This window comes from Apium graveolens, chromosome 7 (assembly GCF_009905375.1).
Source record: "Apium graveolens cultivar Ventura chromosome 7, ASM990537v1, whole genome shotgun sequence".
NCBI classification, from domain to species: Eukaryota; Viridiplantae; Streptophyta; class Magnoliopsida; order Apiales; family Apiaceae; genus Apium; species Apium graveolens.
Window position 1 is genome coordinate 18,247,947 of NC_133653.1, and position 8,774 is coordinate 18,256,720.

Here is an 8,774-nt window from a genome sequence, read left to right on the forward strand (position 1 = left end):
AATCACAGGCATATGTAAATGTACATGATGCTGAAAAGACCCAATGTGGGATTCTACATTTCTGTTGTGTTATAAGTAATTCTCACTATGATAATGATATAATAGTCTTTAGACTTGAAATCGTTATATTTTATACGAGAATTATTATACTTTGATTACATTAAAAGTTATCTGTGATCGAGTACTGATAAAAGTGTATTTTGGGTATATTATAAATCGTATCTGAAATATGAATAATCTAGAAAGGATTGAACCCTCCTAATTTAAGGAGTGATATTATTGGCCTCTTGTGTAAGCTAGAGTATGAAATGCGTAACCGCGCTCAAATATTGATTTGATGTGATAGTCTACTCATTCAACAAGAAAACCTGGATTAATCTATGATGAGGATGACACATTACATGCCTCTAGTTTAATCTATAATATGTGGTTAAAGGGATTATATTACATTGTACATAATTCACGAAAGGTTTAATCGATCACCGATTTAATTATTATTAATTGGGCAGCAATGATGTATTACTAGATGTCGCTTATTGTTTATGATTTAAATTATATTTAAAATATATTGCCAACGTAATAATAACCTATAAGGTCACAGACAAAGAATGTTTGGAGGATTATTTAATTTAAATTAAATTAAGTAATTCAAATTATGTAATAACCCCAATTTTTGGAAATTTTGAAACCCTTATGAATAGTGTTTTGTTGATTATGCTGAATAAGAAAACTTTTCATGCCACACTATGTAGGGGTTCTTTTATTGATCTTCTGGGATATTATTAGTACTCTATGTGGTATATAAGTGTATATAAAGATCGTAAGAATCCAAATCCGAACACTTTGATTTTTTTTCCCGAAAATCCACTAGTTACCGAAAGAATTGAGTATAAGGTAACATGATTAAAAGGAATTAAATTCAAGGATTATAAGAGAGGATCATAAAAGGAATTTAATGTATTGAGAAAGGTTAAGGGAACCCAAGTAATAAGATCCCGGGTATGATCCCTCAAACGATAAACGAGAACGAAAGTTAAGCGAACCGTATAACAGATCAGCGGTCATTAGCGAAGTAATTAGGACTTAATCAAAGGGTTAGTGGAGAGTGATGTCATCTCACCAACAAGAAGAGGACAAGTGTGAGAGGATGACATTGGAAGATGACCTAAACATGACCAAAAGAGAAGTGTGTTGTTGGTTGATTGTGAACCACACAAAATTTACCACGATAATAATCTAATTAACAAACCAAGTGGATCAACCAAGCCAAAAACAAATCATAAACATCAAAAAACACAAAACACTTCCATTTTCAAGAAGAGCTCTCGGCTTTGTCCATTTCAAAGGAAGAAAAAAACTCAAATCCTAGTTCCAAGCTTTGTTAATTAGTAAGGTAATTATCTAAGGTTCCTTGTACATAGATATGTATATCCTATAAGTTTAAGCTTCAAATTCCTTCATAATCTCTTTCAATAAATAATTTAAGAAGAGAGTGAATAGTGTTTTCAAGAAATTTAAATTGTTTGATCTTGTGTTTTTGGTTAGATTAAGCTTTGGTAAGGACTTTCAAGGGTGATTCCAAGCTCCTTAGTTACTCTCACTTACCAATGAAGGTATAATCTCTTAACCTAGCATTTTATTGAATATTAAGAGCTTATTATGAGTAGGATAGTTCATGAGAAGCATGGTGATTGAATCTGTAGAGATTAGTTGGTTTTGTGATGTTTTTGGAGTTGTAAATCTTGGTTATTAGTTAATAAAATGAACTTAAGAATAGTTTTAGTTCATGTTTGAGATTAATATAAATTGGAAAACTTGAGGTGTTGGGGCTGTTGTAGTGATGTATGGATGGAGTTTGGTTGTATGGTTGAATTGTGGTTGGTTTGTGGCTGATTTGGAGTAGAGTAAAAATTGGTAATCGCGTAAACATAGCCGTCGTAATGTCCGATTTACTTTAGACTGTTTTTTTTCTTAACATAGGACCCGAGAACTCATTTTTAGGTTTCCACCACTGCCATGAATTTATAGTTCATGTTACGAGCTTCGTTTTGATATGTGGTTCGTTTGAATCCGATGTACGGTTTAGGAGAAACGACCGTTTTAAGTAACGACATTTTGCGAACGAACCATTACCCCTCGCCTTACTTTGAAACATTGATTAAAGACCTTAAATGACTAATTGTAGTATGAAACATTTATTTAAAGTGTATTAGGTAGTTGGTAAGGCACTCGCGAAAGAATTTCCTTAAAACTCTTAATGGTTAATTTATTAAAAATGGTGGAGCTGAGGGTACTCGAGCGACTTAAGAGAATCATTAAGCACAAAGCGAGCGTTAGAGTCTAATTGGTTAAAGTATAGATTCTTAAGTGACATTGGTTTAATTCCAACTTATATGTGGTTTATAGGTTACCAGACTCATCCCAGGACTTTTACCACCCCCAGTCGCTCAGACAAGTTTTTTACCCGTTATACTGTTGTTGTGATGTATACATATGTATATGCATTATCTTGTGATAGATGCATGGTGGTTAATTAACAAATCTTGCGATATATTGGAGCATGTGATATGGTATATATGCATATCTGTTTCGTAATCTTGATATATATTGTTGATTCAATTGCTTATAAGTTGCATAATACCTATGCTAGCGATAAGCAGTAGTTGCGTATACCCTGGGTATAGGGGACCGAAAGGTGAACATTTTCTAAAACCGGGAGTCGATGTTCCCGAGTATAATATATATATATATAGATATAGTTTTCAAAACTATGAATCGAATAAGGTTTATTCGATAACTTAATTTTTATTAATGAATATTATTTTGAATATTCATTCAAGGGCTTATGACTCCGTTTATTCATATTAATGAATATTATTTTGAATATTCATTCGAGGACATATGACTCCGTTTATTTTATTTAATGAATAATATTTTTGAATATTCATTCGAGGACTTATGACTCCGCTTATTTACTAAATAATATTCTTTATTTTATTAAAGAATAATGTTTCGATAATCAAACTTATTTTCGATTATTCAAATAAAGATCATACTTTCCTATAAGTATATCTTTGGTTATTGTATTCATTTCAAGTATGAGTTTTAAAACTCCTACCTCGATTATTTTTATAAGGATCATCCTTATGGGAAAATTATTTAAATAATAATATTCAGATACTTTCTAACATATCGGGACTGATTTATTTTATTAAATCATCGTTACTCCAAACATTCTTAAAAATGTTTTCGAGTCTTCAAAATGATTTTTAAAGGTTAGGGCGAATCCCAAAACTCATTTTTTTATATTTAAGATCTTCCTTTCGAAGGGGATTTAAATACTCGCTCAAAACCTGAGGGATCCGGCTCTGTGGTGTATTTTATATTCGCAACAAGGTTGTTGTTTTGATAAACGAGTTTTTGATTACTTACCCAACACTTGGGAAGTAAAATTCTTGGAACAAGTTAATCCATTAACAGGAACCGCCTGGGAAATATCGGTGAGTTTTCCTTTCCAACTAGATACGACTTCTTGGTGGAGCCGTATCAACAAGTTTCTACTTGGGGAAAGGGGGGCAAGCTTTACGTTTCAGAGTCATGGATTTCATCTGAACTAGGAGTGGCGTAAGTGGTCGAGTGGCGCCGGCCCAACCTTATTATATTCGCCCAAATGGCCTGGAAGTTCCGTTAAGACGGTCCATTCCTTAGGAGTCCAGTGTTCGGTTGACAAGTAAATCCGACAGGTTCTCCTCTACATGTAGAAAATGGTGGGGTTGCACTACTATGACTGATCATCGTAAGTGGTCTTCCTGGCGCGGCAAACTCCCGTAATGAGTTCATCATCCAATTGGATATTTCTGCAACACTACCCAGAGCACTTCGATAGAAAGGCTACGGTTGGGCGATTGTTGAGTGTTTGCAGGGTGGAGTTATCAAAATGATGTTTGTATCAAATGAAGTATCTCGTAACTTCATTTTATTTTGATGATATTTTAAAGATTTATTCTATACAAGTTTTGTCTTGTAGCTTAATCTATGGGATGAACTATTTATACATTGAACGGTGGTAGTTCAAGTAGTATTTGGAAAAGATATAAGTATATTGGAGTATCTTGTAACTTCATTTTTTAAACTTATATCTAGTAAATGATTATCTTGTGCATGTCAAAGATTTTCAGAAAAACGTTGAGACAAGGTTATATATATGAGATCACCTTGCAATGATATTTTTATACAGTTATAAACTGGAACTCTGTGTACATTATACATGTCAGAGGATTTCAAATATTGTAAAAAGTATATATGTATATATATACTGAATGTTTTACGACTTGGTCGCGTTAAGATATCAGCTTGGTTCATTTCTTCTTGACCAAGACTTTCATGGGTACTATGAGAATGCTCATATATTGATAATTATTATACATATTATTTCGGTGGGCTTGTTGCTCACCCTTGCTTTCTTCTTTCATCACACAACAACAGATAGAAAAGATGAACATGACCAAGCTTCCAATTCGCAAGCGGTTAGGAAATGTTCCGCAGTTTTCTGGAAGCGTTGATGCCGCTATAGCTGAGGTAGAAATTACCAATAGGATAGAAATCAACTTCTGATGTACCAGACTTATGTATCTATATGAATTGTAATAATGGCAAAGAAATGTAAATTTATTCAGAAACCCTTTTAAGGTGTAACGGTTTATAATTGTGGAATAAAATGACTTGTGTTATTTTTGGTATTCATCTCTGAGACTATAACTTGTGGTGTGTGTGTGTGTGTATATTGTGGGGTCACAGTACTCAGTAGTTGGTTGATTGTTAAGGTTAAGTATTGATAAGAGAAATGGAACTCGTGACAACCCGAATCCCCGACCCCGGATTTGGGGGTGTTACAAATTATTTATATATTAATTAAGTTTAACTTAATTAATTAGATAAATAATGATGTTCGAGTTTACTAATATTAGTTATAAAATTTATTTGTTAAATAATTAAGCGAGACTTAATTATAATGCAAATGGGAATTTTGAATTTATAAAAACTCCTAATTAGTTAAGAGTTATAATTCGTTTTTCTACCCTCTATATAGTATCTCTTATGTGGCTAATTTTTTATACTAGACCTTTACTAAAACCCTAGCTACCAAGAGAGAAGATGGAGAGAGAGTAAGAAGAAATGATTTTGTGCTAGTACACATTCAATCCTTGCGTTCAAGAGCATTCGTGTGGATACCAATAGAGCGAAGATCGCGACAGCGTGATGTATGGTGATTAAACAAGGTTTGGATATTCATCAGTCAACCAATTTATAAAGCTTTATAAGGTAAACAATCTGATCTATGAATTCCATATATGTTTTTCGCATGGATCATACGGTGGGTTTTAAAAATTCTGGTTTTTCACAATTTTAACCACAATTTCTATTGCATTTTATATCTCGAAACCCTTTAGATGCGTCCTATAAAGATGATTCCCCCTTTCAAGGTAGATTTTCCTCTTAGAGATGCTCCTCTTATAAATAACGCGCCCTCCATGAATGATTCTCCCTGTTGAGGTAGATGCTCCTCTTATAGAAGAAGCACCCTCCAAGGATGATTTTTCTTGTCCAGGTAGACGCGCCTCTTACATCCCTCTAAGGAATAGCCTTGTCGAGGTGGACGCTCCTCTCATAGAGGACGCACCCTCTAAGGATGAATACCTTTGTTGAGGAAGACGTGCCTCATATAAAGGACGCACCCTCCAATGACGAAAACATTCTCGAAGTAGACGCTCTTCTTATAAACAACGTGCCCTCCAAGGATGTTACCTTTGTCGAGGAAGACGATCCTCGTAAGGAGGGAACGCCCTCTAATGATGTTAATTTTGTTGAGGAAGACGCCACCACTACAAAGGGCGCACCCTCTAAAAATAGATGATTGTGAAAGATCGTAAATATTTTGACTTTGATTTGAATAAATAAATCACACTATTTATGAAAAAGATGAGATCAATGGTTTGGAGTTATGACTTGGCAAGAAGCAATATGGAATGGTATTGTGTCACCGGTGGAAGGATCACTCTCACCAACAAGGCACGTCCTTCTTGCATTAAAGATGATTTATTACTTAAAGATCAGAGAGCTAGTCTTTTATTCTGGTCGCGCCTTCCCTTATAGCGTGCCCTCCTATGATGACCTTTTCAGTTTAACGCGCGCCCATATGAGACCAATATTGGGATGAAAATGCCAGAGAAAACCCTCAAACCTTTATTAAGGATTGTGTTTTTCCAAGGTATCTGAGATGCACACTTTTATACAATTTCTCTCTTATTTCATATGCTGAGTTAGCTCATGTAATCTTGGAGATATCGTGCATAAGTGGTAAACCCTCCAGAGAAACGAAGGTTAGGCTGGGGGTGTGTAGTTGTTGTATAAATTCATGAGACGCGCATTCATCGAGGGTGCACCCTATAATGTTTAAAGAAGAAATAGAGCAAAATGAAGAAAGAGGAATGGATAAGTTTTTAAGGGCACACCCTTAAATTGGTAGAAGCTCATATAAATTTTTTTAAGTTTGCTACGAGGTTTAAAATTCAAATCCCATTTTCAATGGCATATGGAATTTGGGGATAATTGTTATGTCCAAAATATGGTACAAGCAATATTCAGGTCCAAATTGGGTCAATTGGACAAAATTGGGGCAAAATTATGTAGATCACCTCAAGTTAGGGCTTGCCCCTTTTTTAAGAAAGAAACAGCGCGTCCTCTAGGGCAGGAGATCAGGCGCACCCTAAATTATATGGATATTTGAGCGGACCCCATTGTTTAGATGACAATAGATGGATTTTTAGGCAGATTCTTTGGACGCTTCGTGAGCTAGACAGGAAGACGAGGGATCATTATCACCAACATATTTTCTACAGGTACTCTATTGAAGAACTCCTTCCTGTAATGCAACCACCAGAAGGCGGTGTTCGTGGTCAGAGACCTGCAGGGGTATGCCTGGACGGAACGCCTCATCCTGTAGTCAATGGGTGCCCTCATTGGGGATGTGGGGTACACTATGGTGTGTGCTTTGGGAGCTCTGTCCCAGTAGTCCACAGTTGTCCTCATTGGAAGACTTCGGAGTATCATGCACTTTGCACCCAAAAGCTTGGGATCATCTGTCATGTAATCTGGTGGGGGCTCCTCATTCGGAGGACAAGAATGTTTCCAACATTAAGGGTAAACCATGGTTATACCTACGTCCACAGACTAGAGAAACAGCTGGAAGTGGAGGGTTATCTTCGGCTGGGGAAATGCCTTATCCGCGAAGTCTCAAAGCCGTGGACGAGCCTTGGGCCTTTGTGGTTAGGCTTCATTGGCAGAAATTGCTAAAGCTAGTAGAAGACGGTTTCCAATTGGTTTTCCTACTGGGCCTTGGGATGAGAAATCTAAGCCCATTAGGGTTCTTGTTCCCCAAGAACTATGTTGGCTTGATTCCCTAAATATGAATACGTAGGCAAATTGCAAGGGGTTGGAAGCGAGAGCCTGAAGGAGCCACCACCAACTTTATGCAATCTAAGCCCCAATTCATCACAACCATCACACTCTGCTCACCTCTCAGGCGAAGAACCACCATCATTGACCTTGATTCCTGCGTCGAACCTCAAATTTTGTTGTGACCAAATTTCTCTGTCAACAACTATCAAAAGTTAATTTATCAGTATATGACTCGACTAGCTAAAATAAAATCATATATATACATTTTATCTAGGTTGAAAAAAAATTATCATATTAAACTGAGATTAAAAAATTAAAATCAAACTAAAAATAATTAGTTGGATATCGGTGTCATTACTCTCGGGTTAAAACACAATAATGCAAACTATTGATTTTCTGTCGAAGCATAATTTATATATTATTGATTCAAACTAAAACCTAACTTTTATTTAAAATATAATCATTAAAAATATGTAAAAATATCAATAAAAATATATCGTTCAATAAGTATCATTGTCTTTCTCAAATATCTCTATTAAAAAATCATGAACATATACGCGTATTAATATATTTATTAAGAAATCATATCATTTAAAAAAATTAAATGACAAAATTTAAGATTTCAATCCAAATTAAATTTATTAAAAAGTTACATAATATTTAAAAAAAGATCCACACAGAAGCCAGTAATATTAAAGTAAGTCCGCAGCTAATTTGTGTCCCCGAGTCTTTTTACACTGTTCTCCTCCGGTTTCAAGGGAGGTGTAAACTGTTCCCTCACTTACCGAAAATCTGGTTTTTCTCTAAGTAACATTAACTTGGCCATATGGATGACCCCTGCAACAGTTCTTCAAAGACTGAAGATTATCATTAAGTTCTTCAGCAAATTCTTTTATTTTCAACAGTGTTACTACCGGCCTTGCTAGTTTTTCTAGTGGATTGCCATCTTGAATTTCTCCTTCAGTAGCATATGTTCGAAAACTAGCAGTGAAATTCAGTAGCATCTTTAATTTTAATAGTTTTTAAAATTATATATCCTCAACATTTTTTTTCAATTTGAAGCTTTCTTGAACTGAGTTCAAGGGAAAAATACAAAACCTCTGTCACTGGAAATGAATTACCAAAATATAACAAATTCAGGGAACGGAAAACTAAAAATGAGATGTTTACCTCCAAAAGCTTTGTGTTCAATTGAACGACATAACTTTAGGGTAGATAGTTGTGCAGTTAATCTTCGAGAAGTTCCTTGCGGTTCAAGAACATCATGAGTTTCCTGCAGTTCAACCAAGGTCACGTACACAGTTTGTGCAGCGCGA